Source organism: Schistocerca piceifrons, chromosome X (genome assembly GCF_021461385.2).
Source record: "Schistocerca piceifrons isolate TAMUIC-IGC-003096 chromosome X, iqSchPice1.1, whole genome shotgun sequence".
NCBI classification, from domain to species: domain Eukaryota; kingdom Metazoa; phylum Arthropoda; class Insecta; order Orthoptera; family Acrididae; genus Schistocerca; species Schistocerca piceifrons.
Genome location: NC_060149.1, coordinates 84,708,593 through 84,726,823, shown reverse-complemented (window position 1 = coordinate 84,726,823; position 18,231 = coordinate 84,708,593). Strand labels below are relative to the sequence as shown.

The following is an 18,231-nucleotide window of genomic DNA, read 5'->3' as shown; positions in this document are numbered from 1 at the left end:
GGTGGTTTCTATCAGCGCTTGAAGTTCCGGTACTTTACCAACGCAGCTTCGACAGTTTACAATTACAATACCGATTGCTGCTTGGTCCCCGCATGGTGATGTACGGCACGGTTTCGAACGGCTCCCGGAACTCGAGGACCACGGCAATAGACTTGGCGCCGTGATCTACGCTCCACTGGATTTCAGTTACGAACAAAAGGACTGAGACTTAAAACCAATTAATTGAATACAAACCATCTGATCAAAAGTATCCGGACGCCCCTATGTAACGCGAAATTTTACCGCTAGATGTGAGAAGCGTCGGACCCGCCACTATAAATGGAGGCTGATAGTATCGTGTTGCCACTAGAGAAGTAGTTACAGCAGAGTGGCTCGTTCAGGAGAGCTGAATGACGTTTGAGCCCTTCTAAATCTCCAAAGTCGATAGTTGGTGATGTGACTGAGAAATGTAAAAGGTAAGCAACAACCAAAGCTAAACCAAAACCAGGCAGACCTCATTTACTAATAGACAGGGATCGTCGAGGATTGTGGAGATCAGTTCTAAAACATTTCATGTAATCAGTCGAGGAATCACTCGTGATTTTCAAAGTGCTACCACCACTCCTGAAATTACAGTGACTGCTCTTATGAAATTAAAAACAATGGGGTACGATGGTCGAGCAGCTGCTCATAAGCCACATATGTCTGTATTCTATGCTAAGCGACGCTTAAAGTGGAGTAAATAGCGACTCCTCTGGACACCGGATGAGTGGTAACGAGAGACTGGGAGTGAGGAATCGAGCTGTGCCCTGTGACCATCCGATGGGAGGGTTAGGGTTTGGCGAATATCTTCAGAGCGTTACCTGCCATCGTGTGTATTACGAACAGTGGCCGTCCGGGGTGGCCGAGCGGTTCTAGGCGCTACAGTTTGGAACCGGGCGAGCGCTACGGTCGCAGGTTCGAATCCTGCCTCGGGCATGGATGTGTGTGGTGTTCTTAGGTTAGTTAGGTTTAAGTAGTTCTAAGTTCTAGGGGACTGATGACCTCAGAAGATAAGTCCCATAGCGCTCAGAGCCATTTGAGCGAACAGTGAAATACAAACAAGGTGTTGTTATGGTATGGCGGTGTTTTTCGCAGTTAGAGTGTGTTTTCCTTACTGTGCTTTAGAAAATGCTAAATGCAAAAGGACATTAACACATTTTACTGTATTTTGCACTGCGCACAGTAGAGGAACAGTTCCGAAACTATGATTTTTTGTATCAGCATGGAAATGCACCCTCTCATAAAGAAATCTGTGAGACAATGTTTTGAGGACAATAACACCTTTATAATGGCATGAGCTCTACTGGGAACTCTTTCAGTGAGGTGTTTGAATGGTTGTGGACGACTGGCAACCTAACTTTCCCGAAGATCTGAAACCAAAGAAAGCAGTATTGTTGGATACTGGGTCTGGAGCTAAGTCGATGTTCTAACATATCCGAAAGGGTTCCATCAGGTTCAGGTCGGGACTTTGGGCAGGCCAGTCCACTTCAAAAATGTTGTTGTTGTTGTTGTGGTCTTCAGTCCTGAGACTGGTTTGATGCAGCTCACAACAACAACAACAACATTTCTGAAGTGGACTGGCCTGCCCAGAGTCCCGACCTGAACCTGATGGAACCCTTTCGGATATGTTAGAACATCGACTTAGCTCCAGACCTAGTATCCAAAAATACTGCTTTCTTTGGTTTCAGATCTTCGGGAAAGTTAGGTTGCCATTCGTCCACATACATTCAAACACCTCACTGAAAGAGTTCCCAGTAGAGCTCATGCCATTATAAAGGCGAAGGGGTCTGGATACTTTCCATCAGATAGTATACGTGCCAACTTGTTGATTGCATCTCTCTAAACGCACTTTCATTAATATATCCACCGAATAAATCATGTAACTTGGCACCACACTGTTGCCATCGTCTGTTACCGAAATTGCCCATGGAGTTGGTACAGTGACGGAATGGGGAATTACTTGTAGAAACAGAAAAATAAACGAATTGTGCAGAGAATACAAAACGATCTATAATACAGGAGGAAATATATATCCTGGCACAGAAAATAGTATAAAACGTACTAATATGAATGATATTGGTAGATCGAACATTTAAAGCGTTCGTACTGTGTAGTCTCGTCATATAAAGAGGTATCCTGGCATGGTTAGCTATGTAAAACGTGCTAATGTTTATTCCCTGTATTACTTGCATCTGCGTTGACTGACTGACTGGGTTGGGTCGTCAAATACAAAAACAGTTAGTATAATTAGTTTACTTTTCTGTAAATTCCTATTTCATTTACTAGGTCAGGTATCCTGATTTGAAACTGATAATAGTTCTTACAGGGCCCAAGCGAAAATCTTAGCTCACTTAAATCATGCAATGTAAAAATTAGAGCACAAGACCTACATTTACCCAAGAAAATCTGTCTTATTATTTAGTAATGCGTTCAGAATTTGACGGGATTGTAACATATGTGATATCAGTTTCATTTAAGTATTCCACTCAAATGACTTATTTGTCAAGCTTGCTTGATCAGGCTGAAGCATCACAAAGAAAAATACTCTTATCAACATAATGTACGTGCACGGTCCCCATACCAATAAATTAAAAAAATTATCAATGTATCAACACTGATTATTTAATCTTCTACAGGCACCATGGGCAGCATGCAGCCATGCAGCATGTATTATCCCACAGCAAACTGTTGTTAGGGAAGGCATGAATATGTACACAAAGGAACATCGTGTTTTTTCATCATCATATATATATATATATATATATATATATATATATATATATATATATATATCTGTGTGTGTGTGTGTGATTCACCTGATATTTGCTTGTCACTTTCATTGCATAATCTAAGTGAATTCCACTTAAGATGTGACATTCGGCTGTCAATTTATGCGTTTGAGTCCAGGGATATCATTCCACGCAGAAACTGCAGCTAATCTCGTCTTTTGCATTGCGATTTATCGATACTAGGCACCACTGGGGCGGAAAGGGAAAGAAGAATGCCACAGTCCTTCGGTAGCTCTGATACAATGGCGTCACGCTGTAAAGTGAGGTCTGCGTTGGGTCTCGGTTCCAATCTCGATGGAGGCTAGTTTTTTTTCCCATTCTGTCACAGGAGTTCCATCAGCCAAGCAGAAGGTCAATTAGGAAATCTTAAGAAAACTTCTGCACCATATTGCACCCCGGCAAGAAAAGTGACACAAGTCAGAAAACGGCAGTTTTCAGTTTGTCACTGAAAGATAAGTGTGAAGTGCCACAGCGTGCACAGAATATATAATGGAATTTACTGCCAAGACTACTTACTCGAAATTTAAAAGAAGGTTATACTACCTCAATATAAATTGTATAAAATTAATTCTGTAAGTCAAGTTTTCTCAAGTATTGCCTTTTTGAGTTGTGTCACTGTCCTTGTGTGGCTGCTATATGTCCTCTCACTACTTCCAGTACCGAAAATTGTAAGGAGGGAAAAACGTATGATACAGCACACTTGATAATGCCTTCTTCAGCTTCAGCCGACGTAATTTTTGGTATTTGTGGATACACAACTTTATTTATGAAATTTTGGCACTAAATAATTTCACAGCGGATTTCCTTATGCATCCACTCCAACTACCAAATTACCATACGACTCGAGTAGTCCAAACTGCGTAATATCTTACTTGTTTCTGCCATTTTAGGTATACTCATGTTACTGATATTTTATGTTTTATTAAAACAGAATTTCCTCGTAAGGTTATCGTGGCAAATTGTAGTCTATTCGTATTAGTACAATGCGCATTTTAATAGCGTTTCCTATTAGTTTTATTGAACACAACAGTAAAAATAAGAGAGAAATTAATTATCAACAATATATTCTCTAATATTATTTAAAACAGTCTGACAATGCTCAATTAGTTTACCGATTCTATACCTTTTAGATAGCTAATTGTTCGGAATGAAAAATGTCGTCAAGCCACGGTTCATGTGCATTTTCGTCCGGAAAGGTATTTTCTTGACTTTTGTTCGACAAGGAACAGGTGTGGTTAATATTTGAGGCCGCAAGATCAGCAGGATAGGTGTGTGAAGGATGATTTCCCAAACAAACTCCTGGAAAGTTTTGTCTGTGAAATCAGCAGAGTGCATTATAGTGTAGCAGTGACAACTGATGCAGTCTTGTTGGTCGTTTTTCTTATTCTGCGACCGAACTGTGTCTCAGCTGCTGGAAAAAATGCCAGCGGCCACGGAAACACCCCTGCGGGGGAGTCCGTTGTGCCCCACGCCATTTTTGAGCCTCTATATGCCAAATATTGTCTGTTCACACATCCCTTTGATGTTTGTTGCTTTGAGTTAGAGCATGCAGTACCCCTGCGCTCCTCCTCTGAATACAAATATCATCAAATACGTGATTCGCGAGACTTCCTGCACGTGGAAAATCATTTATGCCACAACTATTTTTCAAAATCCTTAACAAACTGCGGTTTAAAAGGTACAGGAACTCTTAGATTCGAACTCACGTCTTTGGGTCTATATGGTGCGACATTTACCATTGGATAACTTTTCACATTTTCCACGGACCTCCCGCACCCGAAGAGCAGATCAAACCTCCCTCCACCTTTTTTTCCTTAGGGGCTGCGTCCACCCCTTTTAGCGTTTCCTTCAGTTGACATACCTTGCCTAGAGGCCTGGCTTCATTGCAGGTATCTCTGTGTATCTCTTTCTGGTTCCAAAGTGATGGCAACTTATTATTATAGCAATAAAATAATGGTGCTTTGCCAAAAATGAATAGTTTTCTTTCGGCCATGATGGAAAAAAATTGTACGACTAATAAACTTAGCTTGTCTAAAGGAAATTGCAAAAGTTAAGTTTCAAGAACTCTTCTGCCACGATAATTATATTCTTCTTTCACTAAAATAAAATTATTTGTTCAGCTGGACTGAAAAACCGCTATTTTGTCGTTTAAAATATAGCACTCTTTAAGTTTTTTCTTTTTTTCTGCTACGTGAGGTACTTTTCTTCCTTTGGGTCTGAAGCTGATAAATAATAAGTAACAGAAATTTCTTCCCGTGATACAGTTAAAAATGATCATATAAATAAAATACGTCTACATCATTGACAAATTAACATTTGTATTCTTAATCGAAACTCCTTTATCAATTTATTTGGTGTTATTAGGCTCTTTCATTTGCACTTGGAGAAGAAATGCTTTCAATGGTTCCTGGGTTTTCGAAGTGAGAAAGATTGAGTTTTGGCACTACTTTCTGTGTATTTTTCCTGAAGTAAGTCTTTGATGTTGTATTCTTCTAATGATGTTCTTGCAATATTTATAACGAAATAAATGCAGTTCCTTAATAGCCGGCTATAGCTGATGTTTTTGGATTTGGGAAACAGTTTTCAATGTGGTCGTAGGGTATGATTTATACATTCTGCTGTTCTGTTTCTTACTGCTAGGGTTTTTTTGGGTCCATATTTTTGTTTGGTTCCTGCAGGTAAAAAAGTGCTAAACTGTCCACCATTTGACACTTGTACAGTGCGCCGTGGGTTTCAATTTTATGTTGAGTAGTTTTTCGCCAGTTGGTGTGACGTCGTTTGCTCGCATCGTACCAGATGGAGAGAATTAGCGAATTTCCGTTGGGAGTATCATGTTATTGATGTTTTTCCAGAGATTTGTTTATTTATTTGTGCAATGTCTTTTGCTAATGCGATTCGGGCAATCATTCTCCGTGAGTATGGTACACATCTTTGTAGTACTGATGTTACACAGACTCGTTAACGTAGCTTCAGTATAACTCAATTCAGTGTAGTAACGTGTCACGTAATAGATGTTTGTATTTATATGTATGGCCCACATCTGCTGGGATTTTTTGTCTTCTGGTTTGAAGGAGGTGAATAATTTGCTCGTTATCAGATTCAGAGAACTTTCAATTAGCTTTAATGTTATGGTAATGAATAATGCTGTGAATTATACTTTTTCCTACTCCAAGTCCTCCTTTTTGACTGTGTAGATGTGCCGTGTGGAATGGGGCTTTAAAAACGTTGCCTCTCCATATATACCAGCTAGCGCTTTCCTACTGTACGTGCAGTGTCGTTAGTTACAGGTACTGTTGCTGCCCTATAGTAGACCATACTGTACATACAGGTATTTATAGGTGCGATATTCTTCAGTCGGGCTAATTGTGTGACTTTAATTTCGTTCACTACAGTTGAAATGCTGTTGAGTTTGTCCTGCCAGTTTGCTATTAGCATGTCATTCGCGTTAGACGTTGTAATCTTCCCTAGTTGTTACCTTGTCTCTGTTGTTTCTAACCACGTGTCCTGCATGAAGTCCTTATATTGTTCTAGTAGGTTACATTGTGGCTTTTGGTGGTTTATAAAAGTACCGGTCGCACTGGTATAGTCTTGTAGGATCCGTTTTGTTGTATGCAGATCACGGTTGTTTTTGATGATAATACTGATGTCATACGCATAAGCGTGACATGCAGATCCATACGGATTTCCTAATGTGGGATCGTAGGCCATGTAAACTTTCGTGTAACTTTCACAGCGGTGGTTCCACTGTGATATCCCGTCCTCTAGTATGGCTCTTTTGACCAGTATTGGTCGAAATGTTTGACCATTTTGCAAACTGAGTGTCAGAAACGCACTAACATATTATATTAATGACTGTCCTCAAATCACATTCTGTGCATTCTATGCATTACACTGAGTAAAAAATAGTGATGAGCTCCGTCGTATGCTTTGTCAAAATCGATAAAATCTAACGTTAACTTTGGTTTGCTGGGCCATGTTAGATGTGTTACATTCAAATATTCGGCTAAAGTATTCAACATGGCGCGTTCTTTTATCGCACTTGTTTGATATTGACCAAACACCTTAACGAGAATTCCTTTCACATTATTATTCAACAGCCGTGTCTGTATTTTATAATCAATGTTATCGGACGGTAGTTTTGAAGTTTGGTGTTTTTTTGGTACTAACACTAACAGTCCTTCTGTGAAGGAAGAAGTAGAGTGTCACAAGACATTATCTCGTTGTACATTCTTGTCGACTGCGGGCCGATCAAGTACCAGAAATAAAAGTAAAATTAGTCAGGTATGCCATGCAAACATACTGCTTTCTTCTTCGGTGGATCATTAACCATTGTCTGCAATTCCATTGGCGTTAGCCCTTCTAATATAGTTTCGTCGTCTTTCCAAATGATGCTGGTTCCTATGTCTCATAAGAAAATTTCTTGTATTTTCACGTTTGGCTTACATGAACCATGGACCTTGCCGTTGGAGGGGAGGCTTGCGTGCCTCAGCGATACAGATAGCCGTACCGTAGATGCAACCACAGCGGAGGGGTATCTGTTCAGAGGCCAGACAAACTTGTGGTTCCTGAAGAGGGGGCAGCAGCCTTTTCAGTAGTTGCAGGGGCAACAGTCTGGATGACTGACTGATCTGGGCTTGTAACACTAACCAAAACGACCTTGCTGTGCTGGTACTGCGAACGGCTGAAAGCAAGGGGAAACTACAGCCGTAATTTTTCCCGAGGGCATGCAGCTTTACTGTATGGTTAAATGATGATGGCGTCCTCTTGGGTAAAATATTCTGGGGGTAAAATAGTCCCCCATTCCGATCTCTAGGAGGGGACTACTAAGGAGGACGTCGTTACCGGGAGAAAGAAAACTGGCATTCTACAGATCGGAGCGTGTAATGTCAGATCCCTTAATCGGGCAGGTGAGTTAGAAAATTTAAAAAGGGAAATGGATAGGTTAAAGTTAGATATAGTGGGAATTAGTGAAGTTCGGCGACAGGAGCAACAGGACATCTAGTCACGTGAATACAGGGTTATAAATACAAAATCAAGTAGAGGAAATGCTGGAGTAGGTTTAATAATGAATAGAAAAGTAGGAGTGCGGGTAAGCTACTACAAACAGCATAGTGAACGCATTATTGTGGCCAAGAAAGACACGAAGCCCAAGCCTTCTACAGCGGTACAAGTTTATATGCCAACTAGCTCTGCAGATGACGAAGATATTGATGAAATGTGTGATGACATAAAAGAAGTTATTCAGATAGTGAAAGGAGACGAAAATTTAATAGTCATGAGTGACTGGAATTCGACAGTAGGAAAAAGAAGAAAAGGCAAAGTAGTGGGTGAATATGGATTGGGAGTAAGAAATGAAAGAGGAAGCCGCCTGGTAGAATTTTGCACAGAGCATACCTTAATCGTAGCTAACACTTGGTTCAAGAATCATAAAAGAAGGTTGTATACATGGAAGAAGCCTGGAGATACTGGAAGGTTTTAGATAGATTATATAATGATAAGGCAGAGATTTAGGAACCAGGTTTTAAATGGTAAGACATTTCCAGGGGCAGATGTGGACTCTGACCACAATCTATTGGTTCTGAACTGTAGATTAAAACTGAAGAAACCGCAAAAAGGTGGGAATTTAAGGAGATGGGACGTGGATAAATTGACTAAACCAAAGGTCGTACAGAGTTTCAGGGAGAGCATAAGAGAACGATTGACAGAAATGGGGGAAAGAAATACAGTAGAAGGAGAATGGGTAGCTTTGAGGGATGAAGCAGTGAAGGCAGCAGAGGATCAAGTAGGTAAAAAGACGAGGGCTAGTAGAAATCCTTGGTAACAGAAGAAATGTTGAATGTAACTGATGAAAGGAGAAAATATAAAAATGCAGTAAATGAAGCAGGCAAAAAGGAATACAAACGTCTCAAAAATGAGATCGACAGGAAGTGCGAAATGGCTAAGCAGGGATGGCTAGAGGACAAATGTAAGGATGTAGAGGCTTATCTCCCGAGGGGTAAGATAGAAACTGCCTACAAGGAAATTAGAGAGACATTGGAGAAAAGAGAACCACTTGTATGAATATCAAGAGCTCAGATGGAAACCCAGTTCTAAGCAAAGAGGGTAAAGCAGAAAGGTGGAAGAAGTATATAGAGGGTCTATAGAAGGGCGATGTGCTTGAGGACAATATTATGGAAATGGAAGAGGATGTAGATAAAGATGAAATGGGACATATGATACTGCGTGAAGAGTTTGATAGAGCACTGAAAGACCTAAGTCGAAACAAGGCCCCGGGAGCAGACAACATTCCATTAGAACTACTGACAGCCTTGGGAGAGCCAGTCCTGACAAAACTCTACCATCTGGTGAGCAAGATGTATGAGACAGGCGAAATACCCTCAGACTTCAAGAAGAATACAATAATTCCAATTCCAAAGAAAGCAGGTGTTGACAGATGTGAAAATTAACGAATTATCAGTTTAATAAGTCACAGCCGCAAAATACTAACGCGAATTCTTTACAGACGAATGGTAAAACTGGTAGAAGCTGACCTCGGGGAAGATCAGTTTGGATTACGTAAAAATATTGGAACACGTGAGGCAATACTGACCCTACGAGCCGGCCGCGGTGGTCTAGCGGTTCTAGGCGCTCAGTCCGGAACCGCGGGACTGCTACGGTCGCAGGTTCAAATCCTGCCTCGGGCATGGATATGTGTGATGTCCTTAGGTTAGTTAGGTTTAAGTAGTTCTACGTTCTAGGGGACTGATGACCACAGATGTTAAGTCCCATAGTGCTCAGAGCCATTTTGACCCTACGACTTATCTTAGAAAATAGTTTAAGGAAAGGCAAACCTACGTTTCTAGCATTTGTAGACTTAGAGAAAACTTTTGAGAATGTTGTCTGGAATACTCTCTTTCAAATTCTGAAGGTGGCATGGGTAAAATACAGGGAGCGAAAGGCTATTTACAATTTGTACAGAAACCAGATGGCAGTTATAAGAGTCGAGGGGCATGAAAGGGAAGCAGTGGTTGGGGAAGGAGTGAGACAGGATTGTAACCTATCCCACATGTTATTCAATCTGAATATTGAGCAAGCAGTAAAGGAAACAAATGAAAACTTAGGAGTGGGAAATAAAATCCATGGAGAAGAAATAAAAACTTTGAGGTTCGCCGATGACATTGTAATTCTGTCAGAGACAGCAAAGGACCTGGAAGAGCAGTTGAACGGAATGGATAGTGTCTTGAAAGGAGGATATAAGATGAACATCAACAAAAGCAAAACGAGGATAATGGAATGTAGTCGAATTAAGTCGGGTGATGCTGAGGGAATTAGATTAGGAAATGAGACACTTAAAGTAGTAAAGGAGTTTTGTTATTTGGGGAACAAAATAACTGATGATGGTCGAAGTAGAGAGGATATAAAATGTAGACTGGCAATGGCAAGGAAAGCGTTTCTGAAGAAGAGAAATTTGTTAACATCGAGTATAGATTTAAGGGCCAGGAAGTCGTTTCTGAAAGTATTTGTATGGAAGTGAAACATGGACCATAAATAGTTTGGACAAGAAGAGAATAGGCGCTTTCGAAATGTGGTGCTACAGAAGAATGCTGAAGATTAGATGGGTAGATCACATAACTAATGTGGAGGTATTGAATAGTATTGGGGAGAAGAGAAATTTGTGGCACAACTTGATTAGAAGAAGGGATCGGTTGGTAGGACCAATTTAGTATTGGAGGATAGCATGGAGGGTAAAAATCGTAGAGGGAGAAAAAGAGATGAATACGCTAAACAGATTCAGAAGGGTGTAGGTTGCAGCAGGTTCTGGGAGATGAAGAAGCTTGCACAGGATAGAGTAGCATGGAGAGCTGCACCAAACCAGTCTCTGGACTGAAGATCACAACAACAACATATGTGAAATGTTGTACGGTGACTTTTGTGAGTCATATTGCCTCGGGCGTCTGTTACCTTATAAATGATCTTGTGTTTGACCCTTCTCGTTTCCCTTTTAATGATGTATGTGGAGCCCGCATCTCGTGGTCGTGCGGTAGCGTTCCCGATTCCCACGCCCGGGTTCCCGGGTTCGATTCCCGGCGGGGTCAGGGATTTTCTCTGCCTCGTGATGGCTGGGTGTTGTGTGATGTCCCTAGGTTAGTTAGGTTTAAGTAGTTCTAAGTTCTAGGGGACTGTTGACCATAGATGTTAAGTCCCATAGTGCTCAGAGCCATGTGAACCATTTTTGATGTATGTGGAAACAGTTTCATTTGTTGTATCTGCCGGCCGGAGTGGCCGAGCGGTTCTAGGCGCTTCAGTCTGGAGCCGCGTGACCGCTACGGTCGCAGGTTCGAATCCTGCTTCGGGCATGGTTGTGTGTGATGTCCTTAGGTTAGTTAGGTTTAAGTAGTTCTAAGTTCTAGGGGACTGATGACCACAGATGTTAAGTCCCATAGTGCTCAGAGCCATTTGAACCATTTGATTTGTTACATAACACCCACGGAAGCACGAAACAGTATTCCAGTATTTTATTCCGCCAATAGGCTGTTTCTTTCTCAAACTGAATGAGGCATTTTTTGATATGTGGGTTGGTATATTGTGACCATCAGATCACCAGTTCTGAGTATTTTGGATGAATTCATAGGCACTTGTTCCAAATGTTTTCCACCGTTGTCTGAATTTCCGGTTCGCTTAGGAGATCTGTTTTCATCTGCCAAGGTCCACCCCCTAGAACCGTTTTCCTCTGTACATGTCTTAGTACGATGTGGTAAGACGAGTCATCGGAGAAGCTCAGGGGCCATTTTTCTACATCCATAACAAAAAGTTTGGCCTTGTCGTTAATACAGAATTGAAATCGCCTCCGATGATAATCTTGTTATAAGGTCGTGTTATCAAATTTGTAACTTCTGATCTGAAAAATTCGCTTCACTGCTTGCAACCGCATCTGCTCGTGGTAGCAGATGCGTTTATGATTAACAGATTCTGAAGTTTTAAGGCGATTCCTCTGCCGGATTAGAGTAGCGTTGAAACAGTGCCATACGTGCGCTCTATGGTTGCTTGCGCGTCTTCATGCTTGACGCACGCTCTGATTGCCACTCTTTTTGTTGTGCTTTACCTTGGTCTGCGGAGCAATGGGAAGAATGGGCAATGGTATCTCATTTATTTACTGGTTCATATTCCAGCTGTTCCACTGTCTCTTCCTTTAACGCCTTTTGTGAATGCTTCAGTGAGAATTGCGTGTTTGAATGTTTGATGGCGTAGCCACTAATGTATGTCCGGGGTACATTCATCGCCAACTTGGGCAAGTTCAGCAGTGAACAGAGACTAGAGGTAAAGACTTGCAAGTCCTGGTAATTTTGATTATTTTTCTGTAATTTACTTGTGATATTAGGTGACCGCCCTTTCTGCTGGTTTTGAAACAGGTGGTAGGTGCTCAGGTGTTATAGACCCTCAGTCTGAAGGGTCGATTCTCAGGTTGTGTATTAGTCCTAACTTGTGCGAACGTGACTTTTTGAATCAATTTCGCTAAATTCAGTGATGGTTGGTTGGTTTGGGGGATTAAAGGGACCAGACTGCTACGGTCATCGGTCCCTTCAGTGATGATTCCTCTGTTGAAACCCCGAGTAGCTTTATCTGGCAGCACCGTCCATGAGTTCCTAGCTAACCATTGACGGGTATCACTGTTCAAAATTCAGGGTAATATTAAATGCCGCAAGTAATTTTAAACGATTTTCTTTCCCCAATCTCAGTGTCCTTTACTTGATTTCTGTATTTATTTCCTAGTGGATAATATCTCATTCGTCGCTTAGTCGCTCCCCTCCCCCCCTCCCTCGCGGGCACTTACTCTAAGTGACCGACCCACGACGGCACTTACTCTAAGTGACCGACCCACGACGGAAAGGGAACCCGCTTGGTGTGAAGAAAATTGTAAGATTTCTTAGCGCGTTTGTCCTTAGACTGTCCAGGATGACTAGTGGCCGCTGCGGACCGCCTGTAAATCGGTTGTTGCATGAGCGTGGGTGTGTTTTTTGAGTACACAGCCTTGCTCCTTTCCCGGATATAGTCTCTTTGTCCGAACTGTATACCGTGTACCGAGTGAAATCTCTAGCGAGAACATAAAGCTAGTGAGACCAATTGATATGCAAATTACGTAACTATTACATTCTTTATTCCCTGTACGTTTACTGTCAATGTATGAGTATAAACCAATACATGAAATATGTGTTCAGAAGAGTACGTAAGGTATACAGTCAAGTAATTGATAATATCCCAGAAAACAAAGCTAGGTATCCCCCATATCATTCCTCCCGCTGAATGATCGTCGTCGTTCTTTACTAAGCCCTTGACGATGAGTCTCAATGAAATGTATGGTATGCCTGAGAGGTGATTGTACTATACGCTTTCCTCTGGAAGCTCACGTATTCTTGCATTATCAGGTGCTTCAGTAATTCATTTTGCTAGTAAGTCAGCTTCATTTTAGGACTTGCTTCGATTTCATCTGCTCAGTGTCTAATGTCCACATGTGGGTTCGAGTTCGTGGTTTCCATAGTTCTGTGTCCCGTATTTCATCTTCAACATCGACGTCCATGTCTCTTTGGGACAACTGTGATTTTATGTCGCACTGTTGATGAGGTGTACCTTGTTGCTCTTTTTCCAGGCGGACTTAGTAAGATAATAACCACGACTCGAAATACAATAACATATGACATGATGCTACAAGTGGCCAATGAGATGTGGACCATAAACAAGTATTTTAATGTAGACAGTGGAGTAAGAAACGTAAAAACAGAATTGAAGAGACTAATCTCATCAAATATAAACGTCTGTGGCTTCAAAGCACTGCACATATATAACGGTCAACCCACATATGTGCTACCTGCGGCTCATCAGAAAACGTTAAAACACAGTGCCCACAGTTCAGAAGCGCCCACAAAAGATTCACTCTACGAAAAGCAAAGGAACCAAAAACTTGACACAACATAGCGGAGAAAGTGATGGGTTGGCAAATTGTGGATGACAACCATCATGCGGGAGTCATGGAAATTGTATTGTATTGTACTGAACTGGGGACCTAGAAACGACGGAGAGGCTTCGTCCCCGCCGTAGCCCACAGTGGTACACAACCCCACAACAGGCCACAGCAGTCCACTCATCCCACCGCCGCCCCACACCGAACCCAGGGTTATTGTGCAGTTCGGCCCACAGTGGACTCGTCCCCCCCCCCCCCCCCCCGCCCCTTCCTCCCGGGAGCGTCTCGCACCAGACGAGTGTAACCCCAAATGTTTGCGTGGTAGAGTAATTATGGTGTAAGCGTACGTGGAGAAAGTGTTTGCGCAGCAATCGCCGACATAGTGTAACTGGGGCGGAATAAGGGGAACCAGACCGCATTCGCCGAGGCAGATGGAAAACCACCTTAAAAACCATCCACAGATTGGCCGGCACACCAGACCTCGATACAAATCAGCCGGGCGGATTCGTACCGGGGACCGGCACGCCTTCCCGCCCGGAAAGCAGTGCGTTAGACCGCACGGTAAACCGGACAGGCTCGTCGTGGAAATAAATGACAAGTGATATAGCACCAACCCGTGACACCACTGATAGCCAAGGACAGGGCATCTCCAGTCAAGTTAACAGAGATACCAAGCGGGAGGACAACTTTAAACAGGAATAAATTGCTAGTAGGAGCCAGACAGTGGAGACAAACGACGCAAATCAACAATCGCCCAAACATGACAGATCACAGGACCATGGACAAATAAAGGAAGGAAAGAGTAAAACACAAGGAATGACTAAATGTAGATTGCAAGAAGTACAATGATCAATGTTAACAACTCCTTCACGAAGAAACGTCATCACTGAAACCAACAGTTGTCAAGAACAAAGGAAACAGTCTGACAAAGAAACGGAGAAACATGCAACGAAAATCTACAAGATCACACGCAGCACGCGTAAAGAATCAGAAGAGGAGATGCAGGAGTTGGATAAAAAAGTAAACACAGCCAAGAAAATTCTTCAGCTTCGTCGTAGTTGAAACCTTATTGGGGTACTCACAGAATATTTGCGTCGTCTTTGTCTCGCAAGCGCGCCGCAGGTGAGAGCGTAACCAGACGTTCTCGCTCAGTCGCTGCCGTGACGGAACTGGGACCACGAGAAGACACAGCACTGTGACATACCGAGCGGAAGACAAGACTTCTTCCAGATACTATCACACACTATACTGTTGCACAGATCATGCAGACGGTCGGACAGAGGTTTCTGAGGGACGGTCAGTTTTATTGGCGCCTTAAGTGAGTGACTCAGGCTTAGTCCCTGTGGCACCCGGCTGGCGGCCACGTTTTATGCCAACTACGGTACATAGACTCACTGACAAAAAAGTTTAGCAATTACAAGTAGAGGAGGAACTGCAATGAAATAATTGTGTATGAATGAAACTCGCAGGCAGGTTAAAACTGTTTACTTGAGCAGGTCTCGAACCCGGAACATTTGTCTTTTGCAGCTACCCTCTACGCTCTGAACTGTCTTACAACGAAGACTGCCAGGACGGTGTTATAAGCAGTGGGTACCCGGGCACCTTCTTCTAGTTCGAGATTAGTGCCGTGTCGCTAGTCGGTGCCGAACGTTACACCGTATTGTTGATAGCTAGCTCTACTGGGAAACATTCAACGTACATAGACGTACGCCCGTGTCGGGCTTCCCTCTGCTAGCACATTGAAAAGACACTTGTGTTCAGGAGGATGGAAGTTCAAATCCCGATCCTGCCATCAAGTTTAGATTTTCTGTTATTTTATTAAGTCACTTCACGCAAGGCGTTGGATGATTTCTTTGTTAGGGACACGGCCGGCTTCTTCCCCGAATTCAATCTTGTAGCCCTAATTTAATGACCTTGCCGTCAACGGACGTTAAATCCTAATACTTTTCCTTTCATAATTTGCTACATTTGAGACATGATTACAGACTGTGATACAGTTCCTTCCACGTTGAAAGAGAAAATGAAGCCACTAATAGCCTTTTGATTTAACGGTTGGACTGAGTCATATGCCCTATTCATTTTGAGAAGGCATGTATCTAGAAACTAAATAGCTCGTTATTAGAGACTTCTGTCGGTCGACGACCACCCAATTTGCCGAGGATCAAGTCTGGGAGCATCAGCCACTGGCTGTTCATACCGCAGCGTAATCTTGCCCTTGATAAACCACGCAGTGGCCTCAAAACGTAGTCACACACACCGAAGAGCCAACGGGCGGAAATGAGAAATGTCGATCACTGCCACTGTGAACCATCTATAAGGTAAGACTGGACTCATGGCCCTAGTTGGCCAGACTTGCCCACTGTTCTCAGGCACACCTCATGTCTCCCATGATACACAACAGTACTCGCGTTGACGAGATTACTATTCGTCCATCTGACATAACTCCCGATATCCTCACAGGGGAGACTGGGTGGTCCAGCTAGTACTTTAGGGTTGAAGCCCGTGTGGTCTGGGGTAGCCGAGCAGTCTGGGCGTCTTGTCACTGTTCGCGTGGCTCCCCCCGTCGGAGGTTCGAGTCCTCTCTCTGGCATGGATGTTTGTGTTGTCATTAGCTTAGTTTAAGTTAGATTAAACAGTGTGTAAGCTTAGGGACCGATGACCTCAGCAGTTTGGTCACATAAGGCCTTACCACAAATGTCCAAATTTCCCGTGTGGTCTAGCAGGGTGAAGATTCAGGTAATTTCCTAATGAAATGCGTCTCTCCTACAGTCTCAAAGTGCGCATCTATTATGTAGACCTCCTGTTGCTTTCCTTGTTCTGAAGCTCTGGCAAGGCACTGCCGTAAGGCACTGCCGTTTGATATGAGAAATTTGAGCTGTGTCGAGTGATTTATCGCCGATCGTGTAAGTGATCAGCAGTGGATCTTTCAGTCTAATTTCCCACAATACATTACAATTATTTACATTACGGGTTAATTGCCATTCTGCATTAATAGTAGCGGCTGGTCCGGCGGAGGTTCGAGTCCTCCGTCGGACATGGGTGTGCGTGTTTGTACTTAGGATAATTTAGGTTAAGTAATGTGTAAGCTTAGGGACTGATGACCTTAGCAGTTAAGTCCCATAAGATTTCACACACATTTGAACATTTTTGCTACACATTTGACGTAATGTAGTCCCATAAGATTTCACACACATTTGAACATTAATAGTAAATTTCATGCAGGTCTTCCTGCATTTCACTAGTTTTCCTGCAATGCGCCAACGGCCTTGCCGCAGTGGGAACACCGGTTCCCGTCAGATCACCGAAGTGAAGCGCTGTCGGGCTGGGTTAGCACTTGGATGGGTTACCATCCGGTCTGCCGAGCGCTGTTGGCAAGCGGGGTGCACTCAACTCTTGTGAGGCAAACTGAGGAGCTACTTGATTGAGAAGTAGCGGCTACGGTCTCGGAAACTGACATACGACCTGGAGAGCGGTGTGCTGACCACATGCCCTTCCATATCCCCATCAAGCGACGCCTGTGGCCGGTCAGTTCTGTTGGGCTTCATGGCCTGTTCGGGAGGAATTTCGTTTGGTTTTAGTTTTTTTTCTTGCATTGCAACTTTCCAACACACAGTAGCATCGCACGCGAACAGCCTTCAGCTAGGAAATCCTGAATCAAAGAGGTGTGGTAACAGCTTACAAGGGGAGGCCACGACGTTTGGGACTCGGATTTACTGGAAACTTCGTAAACTCGTAGTACTCCACGAGGACAACAAAATGTGTAAGCAGTAGCGCGTACTTCTCAGGCGTTATTGAGAAAATCGCAAGATAATTTCGGTCGTCAAATATATACCTGTGAGTGGCCATTTTTACAACGAAGCGGTGGCAGCCGAGTCGTTAGCGTTCAAGCCCCGTAATCACGGCATCGCTGGATCAAGTCCCATGCGTCAGTTTTTTTTTTCGACACAGTCATTTTCTTTACTATTTATATTACAATTGATATAATGGCAAAAATACGTGTAATCTGATGAACTTTTATTAAATTTACAATGTTATTTGGCAGTCCACAAATTTTTATTATCACAAATAATATAATATTCATAACTATTGACTAGTAAACGACCAAACGCATAAAGTGATACTGAAAAGGTATGCTTGTCCGTGATTTGAAAAATCCCTAATACCTGGAAGGAGCGCGAAACGACTTGTTACCTCCAAGTTTTGACCGTCACAGACGGCTTAATCGTCGCTTTCGACATTACGAGTACAAGTTGCATGATGGTATTTTTCGTACAAATATGGAAAACATGAAGTTAAATGGCACCAGCTGCATTGAATAAATGCTATGTTTCCGCATATGCAAGGTCTTTTGAGGTTTTCCGTGGAAAAATAACATCGTTAACATTTTCAAAAACCTCTTTCAGCCGATAATTTTGAAGCAAACCGTGCATAACGCAGTATTTCCTTAAATATCGGCGCTGATAATTCGTCATGCTGTATCGAGTG

The 18,231-nt window shown here is 42.7% G+C and overlaps 1 pseudogene; it reads left to right on the top strand.

The window, feature by feature from the left end:
- Window positions 1-17,002: 17,002 nt before the first annotated feature.
- On the top strand, window positions 17,003-17,120 carry LOC124723447 (annotated as a pseudogene).
- Window positions 17,121-18,231: the final 1,111 nt, after the last annotated feature.